General features: G+C 42.1%; 1 protein-coding gene across 6 annotated transcripts in view; it reads left to right on the top strand.

The window, feature by feature from the left end:
* Positions 1-1,480: 1,480 nt before the first annotated feature.
* Positions 1,481-27,060, top strand: part of LOC106561060 (transcription factor SOX-6) — a 147,265-nt gene continuing 121,685 nt past the window's right edge. For 3 of the 6 annotated variants that reach the window (XM_014124667.3, XM_045688091.2, XM_045688092.2), the window contains exon 1: positions 1,481-1,770. The gene's annotated coding sequence lies outside the window, so the exon portion shown is untranslated. Of the gene's footprint in view, positions 1,771-2,370; positions 2,743-27,060 lie in introns of those variants that run through there. The other 3 variants (XM_045688089.2, XM_045688090.2, XM_014124666.3) reach the window with 2 other exon arrangements.

A 27,060-nucleotide genomic window follows, 5' to 3' on the forward strand; every position in this document is an offset into this window, starting at 1 on the left:
GAATATGTACAAAAAGTGCTATAATTTCTACACCGTTCACCCGATATGGATGAAAATACCCTCAATTTAAAGCAGACAGTCGGAGCTTTAACCTCATAGTCATTATATAATTTCTAATCCAGAGTGTGGAGTACAAAGCCAAAACTACAAAACGTGTCACTGTCCCAATACTTTGAGCTCACTGTATATTCATATGTTTGGTAATGGTTATTTTCTAGCCTGTCACGCCTAATCCCGCTCCCTCTCCCCAGCGCTCGATTTCGCCGGTCTACCACTGCGGAGCCAGGCCCAGCCAATCAGAATTAGTTTTTCTCCACAAAAGGGCTTCATTACAATCATAAATACTCCTCAATTTCATCAGCTGTCCGGGTGGCTGGTCTCAAACAAGGATAGGGGTTAAGGTTAGGCTTTAGGGTACGGGGCGACCCAAGGATTCCAGATTGCTCTGACCGTTTTGATACATCTCCCAAAAGTGTGCGTGTTACTGGCAGTCCGTGATCCTAAGACGCACTGGTGAGCTTGTGCTGTCTATGTTTACCACAGGGTGGCGTAAGAGCAACTGCATTTTTGTCTGCAATTTTACCAGGTAAATCTTTAAAAGGCACTCATATTTCAAGTTTCAACTCCAAATGTCCCTATCAATAGTCTAGTAATCCATCATCTTTGAAGGAAATAAATAACCCATGTCTCGTATTTTAAGATGTGATTGAATAGGTTGACAACCAAAAAGCCTACATGTCCGTTTTTAATAGGCTACAATTAATTTTCAAATGAATATAAATTCGATAATTGCTCATAGGCTATGGGCTGACTTACACAAGCTTTGATCGTGAACATGCATGCATTTGGAATATTTACCGTATTCATTAAGATACATTGTTCTGAAATGTTACTAATTTAGAATATAGCCAAACATTGAATCATGCAATAGCCCTTTCATTCTATTAAAATAGGGCTATAATTATTCAACAGACATTTAAGCAACAATGTCGTCGACATGTCATGATATTCTTAATGCTTGATAGAATTACATTTTGATCCAAAGGTGAAGCGCCTTCATTTGTTTATCTTTTATAAACAGCGTCATACAAAGTAATTAATTAAACAAGTCACCCGGGAACAAATATTTGTTTTAGATAGCCACTCAACGAATGTGTGCCATGAAGCGTTGACATTAGACAATGCAAGTTTGGTTGCATTGACGTTGCTAAAGTGGCGGCAGTCTGATTTCCTTGTCAAATCGTTTCGTTTTTATAAGAAGCAGATTATACACTTCGCATATTAAAAATAACCAAAATGAAAACTTGTTTTACTGAAAGCAAACGAGTTCTGCACTGTGGTCGTTGTATTTTGAAGCAAACAAATGACCATGATCATTATATAAATTCCAATAGACCAATTTATAAAACGTGACACACTCTCTCTCTCTCGCTCTCTCTCTCTCCTTCTCAATGTTTTCATTCTCCGTTTCTCTCGTTGCATCCATTAGGGAGAAGGAGTACTCTCCGTGCACGACAACAGTGAACACTCACTCACTTCGCCTCACTTTCAAATTGTTGCACGATGGGAAATGCTTAAAATAGTTATGGTAGCCAAGATTGACTAGCTAACAAAGTTACCAAAGAGCCTCTCAAGCGAACCTCACTTCGCGCACCAGAGTTTTAAGTGGCCCATGGCCACACAAGTTGCCTGTATTGCCTTCTCCACTTGATGCAGACAACATTGTCCTTTGATAATACAACGTGATACCCACAGACTGCATACATCAAGGTAAGAATAGCTCTATTGCTATATATTTACCCAACATTTATATTAATTTGGTGCTTTGACTGGCTGTTTGTTGCTTCCCAGTCGAAAGCCAATGTGTAGCTTAAATCCCTGCATCATAGGTTATTAAGAGGTTATTCATGTTTTATCGTTGAGATTGATAGGCTACTATGCCTACACTTGCATGTTATTCTAAAAAGGAAAATGTCAATTGAGGCGAGTTTGGTCAGTGAACAAATTACACGTAGCCTAATGATTTGCAACATACGCCTATTGTGTTTGTCATTGCATATTACATTTACAAAATATTGTGCCTACGTTGTGTTTCAGTCTGAACTACTTTGCTAAACTAAGTGTTATCAAATGCTTAATTGTAAAACAATGTCTGTAGCTTAAAGTGATATAATTGCGTGCAAGCTGGTTTATGTCAGCACATTTAACTGTAACAGGCCCACAATCCGTTTAATACAAGTCGTTTTTTCTGCATTCCCCATGAACTTTGCGAGCGAGCCCTGCAGCTTGAAGATAGCTGCCTGGTGGTATTGTAGGCTATTGTAATAGGAGGTAGTTTCATGTTTGTCCACATAGTGGTAGCCGGCTACTATTCATCGAAACGACGTGCGCTTTTCTGGCCACAGGGCCACCACCTCAAGTGTAAATGCCGAGCCTTTCGGAGTTCGTTCACTGTGCGCTCGGTTTACTTCGGCGCCATGTCCAAATCAGAATGCTTTTTATTCCGTTCTAATCAACTGGAAAATGGGAATATTGTCGACGGTGCCGAGTAGGGGATGTCTCTCTCACAAGTTTACTCTCTCTCGGGTCATGGAAACTGACCTTAAAAGAATGCGTGGTGAGTCATAAATTAAAATAGACGTAACCCTTCGTTCTAAAACGGATCCACTGGGAGACAATACAGAAGGAACAAGACGTTGGTCCCAGCGAGAACACGGTGCGAAGAAAGGGGAACTTCTTGAAGTAAGTTGTTCTCAATTGGAATTCTGATTGCCTAGGCTATAGCCTACATTGACCATTTAAATTTTTTTTGTGAACGTTTTCAAGTTGAAAACCGCATGTAGCGTAGCCTATAGACTAGACTACCTGCCCCTATATATTTTATTTTGACTTAGGCTGTTGTTCTAGATGATTGCCAAAGCAATAACTATTATGCTGGACAATTACGAAATGTATTTTAATTGATTGTCATATGAACGTAGCGATTTAGGAGCAGCGTTTATTTAGTCATGCTTCACACACTTAGACTGACATTTTAGAACTGTACATTTCGCCTTGCACTTAACAGTATGGACTTTTTGTAGGCTATCTTGTGAACGTTTCGTTGAGGTTTCGTGGGGTGAACTTAATAATGATACGTTTACATGTCTGGGGATAGGAGGACAAGGCGCACTGAAGCATCATAGCCTTTCTGGAAAAGCGAGATAGGTCATCACTTTAGGGAGTTTCCCAAATTTACACGCACACAAGTTCTGAGATAATGCGCCTCGGAGTGCTGCACGCCGGGTGATAACGTTTGGAAAGAGAACACTCGCACGCACTGAATTCACGTGCCAGTGATGCGGTTTTAAAACGACTAAAAAGGAAATTCACTGGATTGTGGTAATATCCGGATCAATGCCACACAGATTTTTGTTTTGTTGTTGTTGATCCCTCTAAACTTGTTGACACTGAGAGTGACATCCAGGTAAGAAGGACACACAACGCTCCATCCCATTTTTCTTTTAAGCAACTAGCATATAATTGAAATGCAGCAGCCTTATTGCTATTTGGACACATTTCAAATCCATTATCTCGAATTGAAATAGCGCCTATATTCTTCAGCTCAAGTGTAATTGTCTGTGCTCTCTAGCTAGCCAATAGAGAAGCACATTCCCGTTGTAAGCGAGAGTGTCTGTTTGAAAAACAATCCGACGACGGGACCCTTCGCGGGGGTGAAGTTGATCTCGTATACCAATTTGTTTTGAGCAGGTGCTGTGGGTTATAGTTCCCTCATAAGGTAAAGTGGCATTAGAGTGCAGTCCACGTTCAAATGGCAGACTTATAAATAGGCTGCCAATTCAGCACATTGTCCCGGGACGTGCTATCCACTATCTGAGCAACCTTACGGTCGCGGCGCACCTGTAGCTCGCCTGGATTTAGTTATGGATCATTTCTTATATGATCTGCGCACAAATACAGCCTCCCTCATCGTTCACGCTGAACCTTTACAGTATAGCCTATTAATTATGTCAGTCCCATCAAACACGTTCATATAGGTTAGCCTTGTAACTGCCCCCAAGTGTAGGCTAACGTGTCCAACTATTTAGGCCTATTAAAACACATACCTAATATGATAAATACCTTCAAGAAGTAATACAAAAAAAAAAACACAATAAACCTTGCATTGAGAAAACTGTGACTCGTTGTCATTTCATAATTAGGCTATTATTAGCACCGGGCCTGGAATTTCTTGATTTTAGGGGCAAGGCCATTTTCCTTCAAGAGGTTCCTAATCTGCCAGGCCACCAAGGTCATCTGCTAGGTTACCAAGACCATTAACAAACATAGGCAATTGATTTGATTTGATTTGATAACCGAAAAACAGTAGCTATTCTGCTAATTAAGATAAACATAAGTGCATGTGAATGGACATATATAGTTAGCCTACATGTCAAAGTGTAGGTGATAGACATTGGCTACAACCTGTCATGTCCAGACTTATGCTGACATGAGGACGGCGCCTGAAAATAAGTGTTATAATAGCCCATTCTTGAAAATATTGCATCTGCAAGAGCTAAACCTTACCTCATGGTATAGTTAAGCAATAGTGAGACTTTTAATTGTATATACAGTACCAGTCAAAAGTTTGGACATACCTACTTATTCAAGGGTTTTTTCTTTATTTTGTACTATTTTCTACATTGTAGAATAATAGTGAAGACATCACAACTATGAAATAACACATATGGAATCATGTAGTAACCCAAAAAGTGTTAAACAAATCAAAATCTATTTTATATGTGAGATTCTTCAAAGTAGCCACCCTTTGCCTTGATGACAGCTTTGCACATTCTTGGCATTCTCTCAACCAGCTTCACCTGGAATGCTTTTCCAACAGTCTTGAAGGAGTTCCCACATATGCTGAGCACTTGTTGACGTCTTTTCCTTCACTCTGCAGTCCAACTCATCCCAAACCATCTCAATTGGGTTAACTGGGCAGGTGGGATGGTAGCGTCCCACCTGGCCAACATCCTGTGAAATTGCAGAGCGCGAATTTCAAATTACAGAAATATAAATATTTAACATTCATGAAAATACAAGTATTACATCAAAATAAAGCTTAACTTCTTGTTAATCCAGCCCCTGTGTCAGATTTCAAAAAGGCTTTATGGCGAAAGCACACCATGCGATTATCTGAGGACAGCGCCCCACATACAAAAACATGAAAAACATTTTTCAACCAGGCAGGTGCGACACGAAAGTCAGAAATAGCAATATAAAAAATGCCTTACCTTTGAAGATCTTCTGTTGGCACTCCAAAAGGTCCCAGTTACATCACAAATGGTCCTTTTGTTCGATAAAGTCCTTCTTTATATCCATAAAATCTCAGTTTAGCTGGCGCGCTTCATTCAATAATCCACCGGTTTCCCTCCTTCAAAATGCATACAAAATGAATCCCAAACGTTACCAAATAAACTTATCCAAACAAGTCAAACAATGTTTATAATCAAACCTCAGGTACCCTAATACGTAAATAAACGATAAAATTTAAGATGGAGAATAGTATGTTCATTACCAGAAATAAATAACAAAGAACGTGCTTTCACCCACGCGCATGGAAACAGTACAGCCAAAATGGGAGCCACTTAGAAAAACTACAACTTCTAGCTAATTTTTTCCAAAAACCAGCCTGAAACTCTTTCTAAAGACTGTTGACATCTAGTGGAAAACCTAGGAACTGCAATCTGGGAGGACTTCGCCTCATAATAAACATGAAAGCCATTGGAAACAGTGGAAGGCTGAATTCTTTTGTTGTTGGATGGTTTGTCCTCGGGGTTTCGCCTGCCATATCAGTTCTGTTATACTCACTTTAACAGTTTTAGAAACTTTAGAGTGTTTTCTATCCATATCAACCAATTATATGCATATCCTAGCTTCTGGGCCTGAGTAACAGGCAGTTTACTTTGGGCACGCTTTTCATCTGGACGTGAAAATACTGCCCCCTACCCAAGAGAGGTTAAACACTTTTTTGGTTACTACATGATTCCATATGTGTTATTTCATAGTTTTGATGTCTTCCCTATTATTCTACAATGTAGAAAATGGTACAAATCAAGAAAATCCCTTAAATGAGTAGGTGTGTCCAAACTTTTGACTGGTACTATATATATACTGAACAAAAATATAAATGCAACATGCAACAATTTCAACGATTTTACTGAGTTACAGTTCATATAAGGAAATCAATCAACTGAAATAATCTATGGATTTCACATGACTGGGCAGGGGCACAGCCATGGGTGGGCATAGGCCCACACACTTGGGAGCCAGGCCCACCCACTAGGGAGCCAGGCCCAGCCAATCAGAATGAGTTTTTCCCCACAAAAGGGCTTTATTACAGACAGAAATACACCTCAGTTTCATCAGCTGTCCGTGTGGCTGGTCTCAGACGATCCCGCAGGTGAAGAAGCCGGATGTGGAGGTTTTGGGGGGGCATGGTTACACCTGGTCTGCGGTTGTGAGGCTGGTTGGACTTACTGCCAAATTCTCTAAAACGATGTTGGAGGTGGCTTATGGTAGGGAATGATCATTCAATTCTCTGGCAACAGCTCTGGTGGACATTCTTGCAGTCAGCATGCCAATTGCATGCTCCCTCAAAACTTGAGACATCTGTGGCGTTGTGTTGTGTGACAAAACTGCACATTTTAGAGTGGCCTTTTATTCTCCCCAGCGCAAATTGCATCTGTGTAATAATCCGTTTCTTGATATGCCATGCCTGTCAAGTGGATGGATTATCTTGACAAAGGATAAAATGCTCACCAACAGGGATGTTAACAAATTTGTGCACAAAATTTGAGAGAAATAAGCTTTTTGTGCTTATGGAAAATGTGTGTGTATGTTGTGTGTGTGTGTGTGTACAGTGCATGTGTGTGTATGTAAATATATATATATATATATATATATATATATATATATATATATATAAAACTTAAGATGCAATTTGGTTTGTGATTGTGTAGAAAATATCATATAAAACAATGGTTATTATATATATTTTTTAGATTCTCTGCACTTGGCCTTCAATACACTTTGCTTTTCAGCATTTTTTCACCAGAACATATCAGAACTTCAAAATCATTGAAACAGGTTCAATCTATAGTGCTAAGTGACTTGTCAATTTTTAAGGCTCAAGTTGTCTTTTAAGAAATATATGATAAATGCTGATGTCAAATGAGTTGCTATTTGCAGCAGAGTGAATGAGTAGATCCTGTTAGCTTTCTCTTTCATCTAGGGTGACATTCTCTTGGCAATAGGAAAAGGGGCAAACGGTTGCAGGCGAGGGTGAGGGTGTTACAGGTGAGGGTGTTTGACAGCTGAGAGAGTGGGGGGAGAGAGTGAGAATGTGAGTTATAGACTACTTAGAGATTGGTACAATTGGCTGCACTCATTACCAGCTTGCCTGCAGCCTTGCTGATGGTTATAACCATGGTAATAAAATAGAAATGGCCACAGGTGTATTTCATTAAGACACAATAGTTTTCATAGTGACTAAAACACATTTGTTAATGAATACATATTCATTAATGTTACTAGTTTTTTCATCCTTATTCTGACCCTGTTCTTTTGTCGTCATTTTGTTTGGCTTATCCTTATTAGATTAAGCGCATGCTGCTTCTAAACACTATACATTTATTATATTTGTATTACTTAAATTACGTCCACATTTGCACTTTTTTGTTTTGAGATTAAAGGTGTCATTCAGAAAGCTTTATTCTTGTTAGTGACAGAGCCAGAAAGTCATAATTATTGGTTGTTGAGCTCTTTCAAAGGACACCAGCACCCAAATTGGACATGTGTTGTACAAACAGACATTAAACATTTAGCCGTAAGTATTTCTCTCCATCTCGTAAGTACATATTAGCCAGCCTATACTTATCTGTGGCTGTACGAAACACCCAAATTGCAGTCTTGCTGCTGAAAAAGAAAGGTTGAAGCTCTAGTGAATGAGCACTTGAAGTACAGCAGCATATGCCTGTACGTTCTTCAACCACAATGCCAGTTGAGGGTGGATTGAATTGCTTTCTATTTTCCCTCCACCATATAACCTTGGAACCTGATTTCCCATTTTGCCAGTTTTCTTTTTCCTGCTCACTTTCAATGGCTGTAATGACCTGTCCTTTTTGTGGGTGCTGCTCTTCAGAAGTAGGATCTTAATTTGATCATTCCGTTGCAGGAGAACTTTCTGCAATGGAGGAAATGTAAGAATTGTAGTGTATTTGCGGTTTAAAAGAGAGAGCTTTGTATTAGAGGTTGACCGATTATGATTTTTCAACGCCGATACGATACCGATTATTGGAGAGCCAAAATAAGCCGATACCGATTAATCGGATGATTTTTATATTTATTTTTAACTATGACAATTACAACAATACTGAATGAACAATGAACCCTTTAATTTGAACTTAATATAATATAATACATAAATAAAATCTATTTAGTCTCAAATGAATAATGAAACATGTTCAATTTGGTTTAAATAATGCAAAAACACATTGTTGGAGAAGAAAGTAAAGTGCAATATGTGCCATGTAAAAAAAGCTAACGTTTATGTTCCTTGCTCAGAACATGAGAACATATGAAAGCTGGTGGTTCAATATTCCCACTTAAGAAGTTTAAGGTTGTAGTTATTATAGGAAACGTTGACGCCTCAACTATTTCTCTATACTATTTGTATTTCGTATACCTTTAACTATTGGATGTTCTTATTGGCACCTTAGTATTGCCAGCCTAATCTCGGGAGTTGATAGGCTTGAAGTCATAAACAGCGCTGTGCTTCAAGCATTGCTAACAACTGCTCGCAAACGCAGTAAAGTGCTGTTTGAATGAATGCTTACGAGCCTGCTGCTGCCTACCACCGCTCAGTCAGACTGCTCTATCAAATATCAAACCATAGACTTAATTATAATAAACACACAGAAATACGAGCCTTTGGTCATTAATATGGTCAAATCCGGAAACTATCATTTCGAAAACAAAACGTTTATTCTTTCAGTGAAATACGGAACCATTAATCATAGCTAAAGTTGCGGCCGGCTGCAACAGAGCCTGGACTCTAACCAGGATCTCTAGTGGCACAGCTAGCACTGCGATGCAGTGCTTTAGACCACTGCACCACTCGGGAGGCCCAGATAACCTGCTTTCTAAGTACACCGACCTTGCTGTAACCCAGGCAAACCGAATCTGTTTTAATATAGCAAAGCTGTCGGTGAGTCGGGCAGCGTTGATCTGTCCCAATCCAACGGACAGATGTTAAACTCAAATCCCCGGCCCATAGGAATCTGGACACTCGCAAGGCATAGGAGATTGGGGAGGCAGTCTGGCCACCCTTCATCTATCCGAGAAGATCCGATCCAACTATCAAACAGCTTTGCCCTGCTTGAGACGGACCTACCAGCCCCCAGGAGTCAGCACGGATCCTGGGTATATAACAACAGCCGGCTGCCGCCCAGTGCCCCCTCCCCCACGACCACCGCAGTTCAGCAGGTTGGTGACTCAAAACAGAAGGGTCTCGGGCCATCCTCCACCTTCCTGGGGTTTCCAACGCCATCCTCTGTGGCTGGTGCGAAGAGTCAGGCTAGCCTGGCTTGAAGCCTCCATCCCCCCTGTCCGAGGCAGTCCCAAACCCCTCCCCCTCTTCGTTCCCCATCGGATTCCATCATGACCACCATCATTGTGGGCAGCACAATGGTGAGAGATTTTGGCCTGCTTATGGCCTGTAGACCGACCAAGGTCCACTGTCACCCAGGAGCCTGTGTCTATGACAGGAACTCCCTCTTCTGGCCAACTACTCCAATATTGACACCATCGTCACTCACGTAGGTTTTAACGACCTTCGTTTTAGGCAGTCTGAGGACTACAAAAAAAGTAAACATCCTGCTAGCACAGGGAAGATGATTATCTCTGGCCCCCTCCCGTGCTACTGATAGGGTTTTGAACTTTTCAGCCGACCCGTTGCACTACACGAGTACCTGAAGAAACTTTGCAATGACAGGAATGTTTCTTTTTGTGACAACTTTGATTTGCTGTGGGTGCAACCAGCACTTTTTAAAAGAGATTGGATTCACCCTAACCGCAGGAGTTCCAGGATTATTTCCAGTAACATCGCAAACTGTTTTTGAGACTGACATACAGGGTCTGTATGGTAGTGCTCCAGGTCTCTCTGTCAGAATATGCAACAGAGGACTTGGAAAGCATATTAACTCCTGTAGAAATGGCACTATAGTTATTGTGAGTAACCTAATTTATGTTCCTTTAACTCCACCTTCTGGTGAGTTTATACAAACTGTCATCTCCTACCATTCTGATAGATTGGAGACTGTCAGACAACGTGGTAGTAGCGTTAATAATTTGTTTGTTATTCCATTGGTTACCTCGAGGCAGATGCCTCAGGGGCAGAGTGGCCCACACATGGTGCTTTTACATGTTAGAGCAATCACTAGTAAAACCTTTCTCGTGAATGACCTCATTACTGAGCGCAAAGTTGATTGCATGTTTCTCACTGAAACATGGCTGTCATCAGGCTGTAGTGCCACTCTTATTAAAGCCTACCCCCGGACTACACCTTTTCATACTCTATCAGAAAAGGGAAAGGGTGGGGGGACAGCCTCTATTTTTACTAATGATCTCAGCTGTAAGGACATTTCGTTTGGCGACTTTAGGTCTTTTGAGCATCATACTATACTGTTTAAATGTCAGCCATCAGTGCTGGCCAGAACTCTGTATAGGCCATCAAAGCACTTCCCCACTTTCTTTACTGATTTATCTGAACTATTGTCTATTGTCCTTGAGAACTATGATAAAATCATTGTATTGGGCGATTTTAATATTCATGTTGACAAAGAGACTGACTTCAAGGCTATTGAATTTATGAATCTTTTGAGCTCTATGGACTTTATCCAACATGTTACTAGGCCCATCCATAACAGCGGCCATACTTTGGACCTGGTTATTACCAAGGGTCTTTCTATTGACATATCCTCTATTGTTGATGTTGCTTTATCTGATCACCACTGTTTTTTTACTACCTTGTTGCCCATAGCACAGGGTAATACTGAACACATTATTAAGAAATGCTACCTTACCTCAGATGTTGCTACAGATTTTATTGAATGTAGGAACCTATTCTGCCTTCCTCTTGTGATGATTTAGTTGATAACTTTAATAGCAAATAAAGGACAACTATTGATGCCATAGCTCCAGTATGGTTGAAAAATGCCCGATCCAAATGGAGAGCCCCTTGGATGAGTGAGGAAACAAATCAATTAAAGAGAAATTGCAGTAAAGCAGAGCCAAAGTGGAGAAAGTCAAAGTCGCAGGTTCGTTATGATATTCTGAGAGCAACTTGGCATATATACAGTGCATTCAGAAAGTATTCAGATCCCTTCACTTTTTCCACATTTTGTTACATTACAGCCTTATTCCACCTTTTTTTTAACATCTCATCAATCTACACACAATACTCCATAATGACCAATCAAAAACAGTTTTTTTGAAATATCACTTAAACAAGTATTCATACCCTTTACTCAGTACTTTGTTGAGGGACCTTTGGCAGCGATAACAGCCTCAAGTCTTCTTGGGTATGAAGCTACAAGCTTGGCACACATGTGTTTGGGGAGTTTTTCCCATTCTTCTCAGTAGATCCTCTCAAACTCTGTTAGGTTGGATGGGGAGTGCAGCTGCACAGCTATTTTCAGATCTCTTCAGAGAGATTGGATCGAGTTCAAGTCTGGGCTCTGGCTGGGCCACTCAAGGACATTCAGAGACTTGTCCCGAAACTACACCTGTGTTGTCTTGGCTGTGTGCTTAGGGTCATTGTCTTGTTGGAAGGTGAACCTTCACCCCAGTCTGAGATCCTGAGTGCTCTGGAGTGCTCTTTTTTTATCAAGGATCTCTCTATACTTTGCTCCATTCATCTTTCCCTCGATCCTGACTAGTCTCCCAGTCCCTGCCGCTGAAAAACATCCCCACAGCATGATGCTGCCACCAACATGCTTCACCGTGGAGATGGTGCAGGTTTCCTGCGGACATGACGCTTGGCATTCAGGCCAGATAGTTCAATCTTGGTTTCATCAGACCAGCGAATCCAAGAGGGCTGTCATGTGCCTTTTACTGAGGAGTGGCTTCTGTTTGGCCACTCTACCATAAAGGCCTGATTGGTGGAGTGCTGCAGAGATGGTTGTCCTTCTGGAAGGTTCTCCTGTCTCCACAGAGGAAGTCTGCAGCTCTGTCAGAGTGACCATCGGGTTCTTGGTCACCTCCCTGACCAAGGCCCATCTCCCTCGATTGCTCAGTTTGGCTGGGCGGCCATCTCTAGGAAGAGTCTTGGTGGTTCCAAACTTCTTCCATTTAAGAATGATGGAGGCCACTGTGTTATTGGGGACCTTCAATATTGCAGAAATGTTTTGGTACCCTTCCCCAGATCTGTGCCTCGACACAATCCTGTCTCGGAGCACTGCGAACATATCCTTCGACCTCATGGCTTGGGTTTTGCTCTGACATTCACTGTCAACTGTCTGACCTCATATAGTCAGGTGTGTGCCTTTCCAAATGATGTCTAATCAATTGAATTGGCCACCGGTGGACTCCAATTAAATTGTAGAAACATCTCAAAGATGATTAATGGAAACAGGCTGCACCTGAGCTCAATTTGAAGGGTCTGAATGCTTATGTAAATAAGATATTTCAGTTTTTTATGTTAAATTAATTTGCAAAAAATGTATTTAAACCAGTTTTCACTTTGACATGATGGGGTATTGTGTGTAGATTGATGAGGAATTTTAAAATGTTTTATCCATTTTAGAAAAAGGCTGTAACGTAACAAAATGTTTCTAAGTTGATCACCAATAATCAGAATAGTATGAGGGTGCTCTTCTCAACCATTGATGGTCTACCCCCGCAAACCTATGTGAACTTTCCTCAAAATCTAAATGTGATAAGTTTGCGGCATATTTCAGAGATAAGGTAACAACATTAAGCTAGGTATCAGTCAAGCAAGATGAGAAGTTTGATGATATGTGCCCTAGCCTACCACGCAAAGGCACTATGGATTTATTTTCCCAGGCTGACGCAGACATGCTCAGGAAAGTGATCACAACTTAAGCCTTCTACCTGCCTTCTCGATCCTATCCCCACCACCTTCTTCAAAACTGTTTTAAGTGCAAGCTGTTGTTAATCACAGGCACTTTCCTCACCGCACTACTTTTCAGCTAATCTCCAACCTTCCATTCTTAAGCAAAATTCTGGAGAAATTGGTTTTCAGACAGCGAAATGATTTTGTGCCAACTGTATTTAAAAAATAAATCTAATCTATTTTTCGTGCCCACCACAGCACAGACACAGCCTTAGTTAAAGTGATACATTATCTTGTAGCCGACATAGATGCCAAACAGCTCTCTGTACTCTTGGATTTAAGTGTTGCATTCGATACTGTTGACCATGATTTCCTTCTGGACAGACCGGAGAGGTGGGTTGGCCTCCACAGATAAATTATTAGACTGTATTAGTGATTTAAATACTTGGATGGCTCACAACTTCCTCCAACTAAATCAAGACAAGACCGAAGTACTTATTGTTGGAGCCAAAGCACAGAGCGAGAATCAATAAAGATAAAACACCAGGTAAAAAAAGTAGATGTCATTTTAGGTTCTGAACTCAATTTCAAATCACACATTAGGAATGTGACCAAAATAGGTTTTTACGATCTGAGGAACATTGCCAAGGTGCAGCCGTTTCTCTCTCAGGCTGATACAGAGAGACTCATCCATGCTTTTATTACAAGCAGGCTTGACTACTGTAATGCTCTCCTGTCTGGTCTACCCAAGAAAGCCATTGGTCAACTGCAAAACATATAGAATGCTGCAGCACGGGCGCTGACCTAGACCAGAGAGTGAGCACAGATTACACCGGTTTTAAGGTCTCTGCACTGGCTGCCTGTGAGTTTTAGAATACATTTTAAGATTCTTCTATTGGTTTTTAAATCAATCCATGATTGTGCACGATGTCAGACATGCTTTTAAGTTATGTACCCAGTAGATCCCTCAGGTCCTCTGGCACTGGTATTTTAACTATCCCAAGCCTAGGACCAAGAGGCATGGAGAGGCAGCCTTTAGTTATTATGCCCCCAGCCTCTGGAATAGCCTGCCAGAAAACCTGAGGGGGGCCCAAACTGTGGACATATTTAAAAGAGATCTTAAAACACACTTTTTTAGCTTTGCTTTTCCTTAGGGTGCTCTTTAGTCATTCAGTGTTTGTCATTATTTGGTTTTTTATCCTCTTGTGTTTGTTGTGTAGTTAATTATTTTTATTCGTTTTTTCCTGTGAAGCACATTGCATTGCATCCCATGTCTGAAATGTGCTGTATAAATAAAGCTTGATTTGATTTGATGAAAAGGCTTCTGAAGTTTGTAATTTCCACTTTGAAATTACAGACTTGATTTTCCCTTACGAAAAATACATCAACCCCTACAAAAATGTCCATTAATTATAATCCCTAAATTCACATTTCCTGTTGGGACAGGATTATTTTCCTGCTGTAGCAAACTGGCTCAAATTAAGATCCTGCTCCCCCACCATCCAATTATAAGTCTGAATGGGATTATACCTGACAAACCAGTAATAATGACAACCCAAACTGTGCTTGGGCCTCCTTCTGAGAGAGTCACTTAAGTGTGTTTGCGCCTCTCTCCCCAAATGTACTTCGCTATTAGACATCGTACACGAACATGCCCCTTGAACTCACCACAGCAATCAAACCAGTACTTTTCCGTTCCCCAATGTAGAGCGGTAGTTCTCCTGCGTCTCCAGTCACCAAAACATTTATTTCTCCTTTTTGTGATCCCCTTATCTCTCTCCTTCACCCCCTGTCCTCCTTTGAATACATTGAACCCATGGTCATCTTGTCTTTACGGGAATCCTCCAATATATTCTAAGCATTCCTGAAGCTAACAGTGGCAATGGGCTGTACCTGCAGGCTGCAGCATAGGGTGAGTAAAGCAGTACTTTTGAGTGAGTGGTTTTAGACAACAGGCCTCAACAAAGGAACGTGGCAGTATCAACACAACCTTCAAATCGTGACTTCCACCACCACCCAACAGGGAGAAAACCGCTGGATCGGCAGCCGTCTTAATCATCCGTTTATTTAGGCTTGTCAAAGATAATACCTGGAGGATTCCATGTAAAGCCCACAGGATATGACATCATGAGCCAGCAATGAAGGAACCCAAAGCCAATCCAGTGATGAATAAAAAATACAACTAAAATACTTACCCTACAAGGTACTGCTGGTTTTCTCTTTTACCTGATAATTAATTGCACCCACCTGGTGTCCCAGGTCTAAATCAGTCCCTGATTAGAGGGGAATAATACAAAAAAAAGCTGTGGAACTGGCTTTGTGTTCTAGATTTCAATTTGAGGAAGATCTAGAGGCACTCAAACACCCTCCGTGAACCTGCCCATTCCATGTACTGTATCTCCCATTGCATCCAGCTTGGCCAGGCAGCAGATAGTCTGATGCTTGCATGGGGTATGCAAAATAGATCAGCGTCCCTTGTTTATATTCGCCACTGTACTGTCTGTAACTCCCATCATTGTAACTTTATTAGTACGTTTTTTTAAAGACTGAATCATTGTAAAAGAGAAACAACATAATTCTGCCTGGGCTTTTCTCGATCGTTCGATGACTGTCTTCTAAACGTTGGTGGTACAGCCAAAAGGACATGTCAAGGAGTTGTCCTCTGAAAGTACACTGTAGGTAAACTGCTGACCTTTTTTTTGGGGGGGGGGGCTCCTTAAAAGCCAATGGAGTGCTGACTTTTGGATCAGTCTCCTTGGTTTTAGCCAATGGAGTGCTGACTTTTGGATCGTTGACAGAGTGAGATGGCCTAGTAGTGACTGACACTTGTGCTTCAGTCGCTCTTATTGCACTGCAGCAAATTCTTTGTTTATTATGGAAGCCTTGAGGATTTACCACAGTGGGAAAGAACACCCGCTAGGCTAGCAGTTTTGCTGGCGTCCAATAGCTCTATTACTCTCTCTCTCTCCCCCTCCCCCCATTTACTTCCCCTTGTAATGTTTCAATGTTTTGCTTTCCCTCCCTCTCGTCTTTCACTTTACCTTATTTCACCTTACCTCGTTTTACATCAGAGATGTGTTAGTTTAGTATGTGCATTAAAGCCTTAATTAACCTTAATTAGGAGGTAATTGGCTAATAATACCTCTAGCTGTTTAGAAGGCAGAAGGCGGCAGCAGGTTTAGTTCCAAGAATGTTGCTTAGCGTCTTCAACTACTAGTCAATGCAATCGTAAAGGACAAGACATGCAACATGAATGGGTTATGACCAGGTTCTAAAACAGACTATGAACAGGCTATGAATGGTCTCCAGACCAGGAAGTTTACAATCCCTGAAGCTGTCTTCCACGAGCACCCCAGCCGCAAGGACGCACCAAGGGAAACTAGGAAAATGTGAACACTTGACTTGGATCGAAATGGAAAAACAAATCATAATGAAGTTAAGCCTGGCTTTCTTTCTGGTGTGTCAAGGGAGAAAAATGGCTTTCCTTCACGAAACAAAAGATGCGCTATAGAAGAAAGCTGTGAACGAGTTACCGTATGAAATAACAAAACATAGACTAGCTTTTGTTAGGCTCCACTCCCACACATTTCATTGTGTGCTTTACGCACGGTCAAAAGGCTGACACCAGACGTGACAAACAAAAGGGTGAGAAGGTGTTGATGTTTGTCTGTCTGCGCCACATTGCCTCTAGGTGGATGTGTGTGTCACCTCAAGTTCTCTTGGGTCACTGGGTCACGTGGCCTTTGGCTCGATCATTTCACACCGCACTGTTGACCACCTGCGAGACTGTCTAAGAATTATTACCATTTATCATGTTTTTGCTAGTGTTACTACCGTTTGTGTTTAAGAACATACCGTTAACAATGGTTTGCATAAATGTTGAGTTAAGAGCTTGAGTTCATGAATGTGTTCCCAGAATCCTATTGGCAGAGCTGGATTTGAATCTCCAATCAGAGTAAAGTGCACAATTAACAAACGCCTTGACTCTTTTATGAGATCCTGTGATTTGTTCTCCGTGGTATTGACGTACTCTACATCTACAGTTTGTCTTATTCTGGATGGGGTTGAAAAAGGGAAATGTGCTGAAATGTTGTGGTGAGGGTTTGAGGTTTGGCCTGCCAATGCAGTTCCCATGAGCCTCTCTGACCATCTGAAAGGGCTGCTGAAACTGGCGCATGCCACAGACATACAGATGCACTGGCATAACACACTTGCGCACACACACACACTTGCCCTCATACACGCACGTATACATAGCACAAGCACACACACACTTGCACACACACACCCAAGCAGGGTATACTGTATGTATTGATGTGTGTCACAGTATGTGGTTATGTCGAGATGTTGTGTAACATATTTTGGTGCCTGGATGAAATGCTCCAGCCTTCAACTCCCATGAGCCCTTACTTCACCACTCTCACAGAGGCTGCTACTAATGGGGCGTGGCGGCAACGCTCGGGGTGTGAGGCCTCCGAAACGGGTGTGTGGTCGGACCGCCAGGGGAAGGACAGTGGTCCCATCCACCCATGACCTTATAGCCGACGCTAATTGGTCGGTGGCCAGCAGCTGTCGACGCAGGCTGTTCCCGTGGTTTCCAGCTTGGAGAGAGGCCTTTAATCAAACTGTCGTCATTACGAGGTGGTGGTGGGAGTTGGGCCCACAGTAAGACTGGCTCTTGTTTGGAAGCCTGGGAGGGGGAGTGAGGCCACAGGGAAAGGGATGGATTCGGGAAACCCAGAATAGAAATGCACTAGTACGCTTTGATTGACAACCCTGAAATCTCTCCATGTGAAATACAATTGAGCGTTACGCGGTGTATAACATGGTATTCTGTGTTTTAAGAGTCCAACCATGGGACACAGTTCAAGAGACAAGCAATGATGTAGCGTTAAAACTTGTATTAGGCTATATGTTTCTCTCACATGCCTTATTTGTATACAGTACAACCTTGTTTAAGCAGGAATCCTATTCGCTGGGCTGCTGAGGCATAGTCTTTCTGGATGACGGATTATTGAAGAGGGGCTTTGGCACCAGTACTGACTGGGCTGGACTGCTGCAGGACTGCATGTGACCTCATGTAATCTAACACACTGTATACAATATGACCGATAGCAGTTGAGGTGCACTGACATTTCTATTGAAGAGTTTCTCAAACGCTCCTCTCGTCTCGCCACTAGCGGTGTGTACAGCAGCCCATCTGAAAATAATTACAGACATTTCACGGGACCCACCTGTTGTGCTGTCAGCACCGCTATCGCAGCCCTCATGCTACCAGGCCTTTTGGCAGTAGCCGCAACGCTAGCCTTGCGTTAGCATTCGCCATGAGATGGGCGCTAACCAACTCACCTACAACCACAGAGTTGTTAACCCAATGAGTCCCACCTTAACGCCGGCGAGTTTTGGACTACTAACCCTTTTTAAGATGCAGACTGATTAACTGTGGCTGAGCTACACCGGTATTTGTGACCGGTATTCGGCCCAGGGCCGAGTCTTTTTACAAAAACTTCTGTAATGTTAGAACGGTTTGAGCAACAAACTATTAAAACCTATCGATGAAAAGCTGAGACTCCCATGAATGCACATATTTTGCTCTATGGCGCTCACAAGTGTCGGTAGAAGGTAAGGGGTTCTTCTACATAGAAGATCATAGGGAATCCCAGGACATAGTGTCTGAAATGTTATAATAAGCTCACAAAAAACTCAAAACTCCTCACGGTTGTCACTGACTAGTTGGATATTCATTTCCCAGTGAGGGGGGGGCGCATATGTCAAAATTGATGATTGCAACTGTTTATGTCAAAGTGTTTTGTGTTCTAGTTGTAGCCCTGGTTGTCCTGAAAAGAAAATGGTAAAACACTTCACTTTCACTGTGAGTTCTGATAAAAAGCCGACTCAGTCTCGGGACTGATAGGGTTATTAAGGGAGATTGGTCGGTCTGGCTTGCCGGACCTACGCTGATTTAGAAGTAAGTGTAGCCATAGGAGAATAACCTTTCTCATGGCTCCCAACTTATTGTTTCTCTTTGTAAGGGCCTCCCTTCAGTAGAACTGGAAAATAGCTGCCTCAGCAGGCTGTGGTCATGTGTGGTCTCATTTCGCAGAGCTTACAAGGTGTCCCCCTTTTGAATACGGCAAATATAGGCTGGCTTGTGATGTCAATTGTTATTGTTGGATGCATGCTGTAGGAAAACTCTCATTTGCTTTACTTAAGCTCTTGTCATAAAGGCGCTATTGTGGCACCCATGGCCTGTTTGTTAAAGTGTTGCTGGCTCTACTCGTACCATATATTGTTAAACTTCATGTGTGCTTTTACCGCGCTAGCGTGCCGCCGGTCTCAATGCACAATGGACTCTGTGCCTGTTTTGTTCACGGTGCACACCGGAAAAGGGTTAAGTGCCAACCTTTTTATGAGACAGATTTGTGAATAAGAGCAGTCATGGAAGCCGCCATAGATGATTGTATGTTCTTGTGCTCGTTTGTCATCGCGTAACACACTTCTATAGTTGGTGGTCCAGATGAAAGAGAATAATGACGAGTGCTTTTGATGGTGTCGAACAACTTCAAAAACACATACACCCCCTTTCTGACAGGCAGGTTTGTCATTGGCGATTAACAGCGAATCAGGTTGTCAACTCTCTTCAAGTTCTAAGGCGATTGGTTGTGATTCAGAGTTCGTCTTCTTTCGAAGAGGAGAGAACTCACCGCGTTGCATGTGCACAATATTAGGATCCGTGGGAGTGACGAAGGTAGCTGAAGCGGATAGGTTGAGGATCAATATGTGTCTTTCTATCTTTCTTTGCTTCTTTTCTAATCCCGCCTTCTCAAGCACAACCATTCCTGTTTAACCTCCTCAAGTTAAGGGGACGTTCTGCTGAATGTGCATTTCACTTGATTAAAGCAGTGGTCAGCACGACAGAAGCTTGTCTCTGGAGAAAAGGTAGACGAGACAGTAAAGAGACAATGAAGATCCGATTAAACAGCTCTCACCCTTTTCCTGACCTAAGAAAGCAGCTTCAGCACCCCACTGAGAAGGACTTTTGGAGTGAGCACGTTTTTTAGACATTTCCTGACTTAAAGGAAAACACCACTCAAAAACAATCTTGTGGTATTTGTTTCATTAGTCCACATGTCAGCAACAAGTTTTCAAGATATGGAACTTTAAAAATACAGAAAGTGTCACAGTATGATGCGTTTTGAATCATATGAAAGTAACTTGTGGCAAGTTGATGCAAAATGCATCATTATGATGATGTGGCAAGTTACAATTTGCTTTTGGAAAGTCCTATATCTTGAGAACTTGATTTCTGACACGCAAAACATTTCGGGACTGTATCAACAGGGGACCAATGAAAAAAAATACCTAAAGATAGTTTTTGAGCAGATTACTCCTTTAAGAGAGACCTGTCTAACTCCCCCATCTCAATTCCACAACACACTGTACACCGCCTTCCTTGAGTTCCATCATATGGTAGATTTGTGTTCCTCCACTAAATCATTTCCCTCTCTCGTAGATTAAGCCCCCCCGTTTCCCACTGGATTCATTTACTTTTACGCACGCAGCAATTAATTATAGACCTGAGCTGGCCTTGTAAATTAAAGCATGCCAGTTGCTATGTTAATTGCCCTGACAGTTTAAATAGTTGTTGGGGCCATGACACAGTCAACATCAGGTTGATGCTGTGCAACTCTTCAATACAGTGCTGTCAAATGATACTGCTCTGGGATCAGTCCCCTTGGTTCTGTGTTTTGTCGCCTTCATGGGTTCTTACGATATCTCCACACAGGTCAGGAACTGTTTCTTTGTGTTTTTCTCTCTCCGACTTTGTATTTGTACTTTAAAAGTTTTAAAGTTCAGGGCCGCCAGAAAACTTACGGCGAGGCGGCATTTGCCACAGCACTTTCCAATCAGGTGTGGCAGCTCCACACCACTTAAAATCTATCGACGCAAAGCATTAAAAAGAGGGGCAAAGTGCTGTTTTTTCTTTTATTGATTTGCCTCATGATTTGTCAACTCACGTACAATTTCTCTATCCTTCACATCGGTGTGCTGCCGCAGGCTCTTTGCTTGACCAATCAGATTCACAGAAATCGCGGGTTGGGCGGGCCGGGCACAAAGCTCAAGGCATGCTTGCCACTTTCCTCCGGTATTTATTTAGCAAGCGTGATAACACATCACTCCCAACAGACACAGGCAAAACTCTTACATTAATGTACGTGCCTATACACCTAAACATTAGCGATCTGATATGCTGTATTGCATGGAAACAATACTATTTTTTCAGTCTGATCAACTGTACATTTTTACATTTACGTCATTTAGCAGATGCTCTTATCCAGAGCGACTTACAGTAGTGAATGCATTTCATACATTTCATTTCATGCATTTTTTTGTTGTTATTTTGTTTTGTACTGGCCCCCCGTGGGAATCGAACCCACAACCCTGGCGTTGCACACACCATGCTGGCGTTGCAAACACCATGCTCTACCAACTGAGCCACAGGGAAGGCTACTGTATGCTACTTAACAGCAGCTGCATAGTCTAGCCTACTATGTGTTATGTTTGTTCCTTGTATAATGACAAACTACATTTAATCAACATATACTTCAGCTAGAAAACTCCTTGTTCAGCCATGCAAGGCATTCTTCACCCCCCCCGCATACCCTGCTGGGTAACATAGTCTAAATGTTATTAACATATAACAACACACTATGCACCCTGTCCCTCTGGCCAGGGTAAACGAAGCGGTAACGTTGTGTATTTATAGCCCATTTGTTTGTGAGGAAATGTGAATGGGATCAAATTTGGTTTATATTCAAACTTGGGCTGACTAGGCTACCGATAACTTTTCAATCCAAAATGATTAACTGGAATTAATAAAAAAACACAATAGCAATTTTTTTTTTAATTAGGTCTACACTTGCATCTGAGTTTTATTGTCCAATCATGTTGCTTTCTCCATGTCTGTGCATAAGAACCCTCCCTAGGCCTTCTTTGGAATATAATTAATATAAACAAGTACAAGGTTGCTGCAGTTCGACAGGGTTTTCATCTTCCTCGAGGCCAGGAGTTTTTCCAGGAGTTTTTAAAAAAAACCATGTGACCTGATTAGAAAAACTATAAGGTCCAGAGTTTTACCTGGTTAGGTTACCAGATCAGGAAAAACTATGGGCCCCAGATTTTTTTTTTTTTTTACACTTCACCACTCTGGGACCTGTGGTATATATCTCTTTTGGTAGTGTTATGACTGTTGAACTTTCATTTACGGTCTCTACGAGTTCATAGGTCTGCCTTTCAGGGGTCTGTCAGGGGTCTGTTTTCCGAGAACTCTGTCTAGGCCCAAGAAGGCACTTCTTCTCACGATAGGTATTTTCATGCGAAGACCGTCGGGCTCCTCGACTCCCTCGCAGGGCCTCCTTTCTTCTCTCTCACGCAGTGACGTGTTTGTGCATACCAACAAAAGAAGAGAAATCCTATTCACGGCTCCCTCTGACATTCGCCCTTGTTTTTACAACGTTCAGCGAGAGTTTGCAGAGTGGAACAAGCTTTGTCTTGAAAACCGGGAAACAATGGCAGCGAGCATAATGTAATCTTGCCTAAGTGTACCGAGCAAGGGTGAGGTTGAGACTGATGTGTTGCCACTTGCCCCCTTTCCCCTCACCTCTGCAATATTTCATGTTAACGACGGCTTCAATAATGCTTGTTGTCAGTTAAGTCGATTCAATGTTAACCAGGTCTTTTGTGAGCCAGCACCATAGCATTTCAGTCATGCAAGTCATCCCTTACCTTGTTCCCCTCATGAATGTGTTGACTTGGAGTTTTCATCCATACTGACATCTGGGTCGTTTTCAGTAGGGACGAAACAAAAGAAAGCGGCCCGAAACGGGGAGATACTATATGAACCCCATATAAAAAAGGCTTCTGTTGTGAAAACATTTTGCTACAGTTTGTCCTAATGAACACAGACCTGTTGTCTTGGAACCCCTTATATTGGGGGTTGCATTCTCAATGAGTGAAAGAGTGGCTACAAAAACAAGGGATCAACCAGAACATTATAAAGGTACAGTATCGTTCCCTGGGGTACAAAAATCTAAAAATACACAATGTACATTCAGAGGTACACATAATGATCTCACATGGTACCGTTTGGTACCTTTTACGGTACATGTATATGTGCATTCAGAGGTACACATAATGATCTCACATGGTACCGTTTGGTACCTTTTACGGTACATGTATATGTGCATTCAGAGGTACACATAATGATCTCACATGGTACCGTTTGGTACCTTTTACGGTACATGTGCGGATAAAGAGTATAATGGTACCCCATTTTTCGACCTCATATTTTGAATATAAAAGGTACAATCATCACACTCTCAAAAAAAGGGGTACATTTACATTTACATTTACGTCATTTAGCAGACGCTCTTATCCAGAGCGACTTACAAATTGGTGCAATGTGAAGGTACATTTCTGTTTACCAGCGTATTTTTGTGTACCCTCAATACCCACCATAAGGTACAAATATGATTTTTTTTGCCACCTAAAATAAACTACTGGCTTTGTCACTGGGGTGGTACCTGAAAAAGGCACATTTCCATAATTATTATTATCATCATAGTTCCCAACATGCTCTACTACAGGTAGATTTAAAAAAAAAAATACACATTCAAACTGTTGGAATTACAAATCACTTTGCAGGCCAGCATGACTTGCAGGTAGGGCTGCAAAATTCTGGTAACTTTCCCAAACTTCCCAGGTTTTCCAGAAATCCTGGTTGGGAGATTAATGGAAACGAGACGGAATAAGCAGGGAAACCTTCAACCAGGATTTTTTGAAAATCTGGGAATTCTTGGGAAATTACCGGAATTTTGCAATCCTACATGCAGGCCTGATGTGGCCTGTAAACCATGAGTTTCAGGCCACTGTATTAGGGTACAACTAGACCTCAAAAGGCCTTATGAGATATGTAATGTATTGTATATGTGCCTAGGAACTCACTTGTTGAAGGCCACAGGACTGAAAATGAATGAATTCAACAACCATGTCTCTGTCACCAACAAATAGGCAAGGTATCCAGGGAAATTATATTGGAGGCGTGGCTTAGTGGGGGTGTGGCTTTCAGATAATTATTTTTTGCCACCTGTGAGTGGATGTGTTGTACCAGTTTAAGTGGTCTATGGTAGAGGTACATTTTTGTCACGTATAAGGAACAAATGGCTTTGTCGCTGCTGTGGCACTATATAAAGGCAAAAAGCATGCTTGTGTACATGTGGAGAATGGTACTATCTGGGGTAGAGGTCGACCGATTAATCGGAATGGCCGATTAATTAGGGCCAATTTCAAGTTTTCATAATAATCGGTAATCAACATTTTTGGACACTGATTATATTGCAATCCACAAGGACACTGTGTAGCAGGCTGACCACCTGTTACGTGAGTGCAGGCAGCAAGGAGCCATGGTAAGTTGCTAGCTAGCATTAAAAACAAAACAATCATAAAAAAACAATCAATCAATCTTAACATAATCACTAGTTAACTACACATGGTTGATGATATTACTAGTTTAACTAGCTTGTCCTGCGTTGCATATAATCAATGCGGTGCCTGAAATTGTGTCACTTCTCTGGCGTTCAGTGTAAGCACAGTCAGGGTATGTGCAGCAGTTTGGGTCGCCTGGCTCATTGCGAACTGTGTGAAGACCATTTCTTCATAACAAAGACTGTAAATAATTTGCCAGAATTTTACATAATTATGACATAACATTGAAGGTTGTGCAATGTAACAGCAATATTTAGACTTAGGGTTGCCACCCGTTCGATAAAATATGGAACGGTTCCGTATTTCACTGAAAGAATAAACGTTTTGTTTTCGAAATGATAGTTTCCGGATTTGACCATATTAATGACCTAAGGCTCGTATTTCTGTGTGTTTATTATATTATAATTAAGTCTATGATTTCATAGAGCAGTCTGACTGAGCAGTGGTAGGCAGCAGCAGGCTCGTAAGCATTCATTCAAACTGCAGTTTCCTCCATTTCCCAGCAGCTTTTCGCAATGCTTGAAGCACATCGCTGTTTATGACTTCAAGCCTATCAACTCCCGAGATTAGGCTGGCAATACTATAGTGCCTATAAGAACATCCAATTGTCAAAGGTCTATGAAATACAAATGGAATAGAGAGAAATAGTCCTATAATAACTACAACCTAAAACGGCTTAACTGGGAATTTTGAAGACTCGTTAAAAGGAACCACCTGCTTTTATATGTTCAAATCAAATCAAATTTATTTATATAGCCCTTCGTACATCAGCTGATATTCTCAAAGTGCTGTACAGAAACCCAGCCTAAAACCCCAAACAGCAAGCAAAGCATGTGAAAGAAGCACGGTGGCTAGGAAAAACTCCCTAGAAAGGCCAAAAACCTAGGAAGAAACCTAGAGAGGAACCAGGCTATGAGGGGTGGCCAGTCCTCTTCTGGCTGTGCAGGGTGGATATTATAACAGAACATGGTCAAAATGTTAAAATGTTCATAAATGACCAGCATGGTCAAATAATAATAATCATAGTAGTTGTCGAGGGTGCAACAAGCACGTCCGGTGAACAGGTCAGGGTTCCATAGCCGCAGGCAGAACAGTTGAAACTGGAGCAGCAGCACGGCCAGGTGGACTGGGGACAGCAAGGAGTCATCATACCAGGTAGTCTTGAGGCATGGTCCTAGGGCTCAGGTCCTCCGAGAGAAAGACAGAAAGAGAGAAAGAGAGAATTAGAGAGAGCATATTGAAATACACACAGGACACCGGATAAGACAAGAGAAATACTCCAGATGTAACAGACTGACCCTAGCCCCCCGACACATAAACTACTGCAGCATAAATACTGGAGGCTGAGACAGGAGGGATCAGAAGACACTGTGGCCCCATCCGATGATACCCCCGGACAGGGCCAAACAGGCAGGATATAACCCCACCCACTTTGCCAAAGCACAGCCCCCACACCACTAGAGGGATGTCTCCAACCACCAACTTACCGTCCTAAGACAAGGCCGAGTATAGCCCACAACGATCTCCGCCATGGTACAACCCAAGGGGGGGGCGCCAACCCAGACAGGAAGACCACGTCAGTGACTCAACCCACTCAAGTGACGCACCCCTCCCATGGACGGCATGGAAGAACACCAGTAGGCCAGTGACTCAGCCCCTGTAAAAGGGTTAGAGGCAGAGAATCCCAGTGGAAAGAGGGGAACCGGCAAGGCAGAGACAGCAAGGGCGGTTCTTTGCTCCAGCCTTTCCGTTCACCTTCACACTCCTGGGCCAGACTATACTTAATCATAGGACCTACTGAAGAGATAAGTCTTCAGTAAAGACTTAAAGGTTGAGACTGAGTCTGCGTCTCTCACATTGGTAGGCAGACCATTCCATAAAAATGGAGCTCTATAGGAGAAAGCCCTACCTCCAGCCATTTGCTTAGAAATTCTAGGGACAATTAGGAGGCCTGCGTCTTGTGACCGTAGCGTACGTGTAGGTATGTACGGCAGGACCAAATCGGAAAGATAGGTAGGAGCAAGCCCATGTAATGCTTTGTAGGTTAGCAGTAAAACCTTGAAATCAGCCCTTGCCTTAACAGGAAGCCAGTGTAGGGAGGCTAGCACTGGAGTAATATGATCACATTTTTTGGTTCTAGTCAGGATTCTAGCAGCCGTATTTAGCACTAACTGAAGTTTATTTAGTGCTTTATCCGGGTAGCCGGAAAGTAGAGCATTGCAGTAGTCCAGCCTAGAAGTAACAAAAGCATGGATTAATTTTTCTGCGTTATTTTTGGACAGAAAATTTCTGATTTTTGCAATGTTACGTAGATGGAAAAAAGCTGTCCTTGAAACAGTCTTGATATGTTCTTCAAAAGAGAGATCAGGGTCCAGAGTAACGCCGAGGTCCTTCACAGTTTT

The sequence above is a fragment of the Salmo salar genome, chromosome 10 (genome assembly GCF_965601325.2).
Source record: "Salmo salar chromosome 10, fSalSal1, whole genome shotgun sequence".
Taxonomy (NCBI): Eukaryota; Metazoa; Chordata; class Actinopteri; order Salmoniformes; family Salmonidae; genus Salmo; species Salmo salar.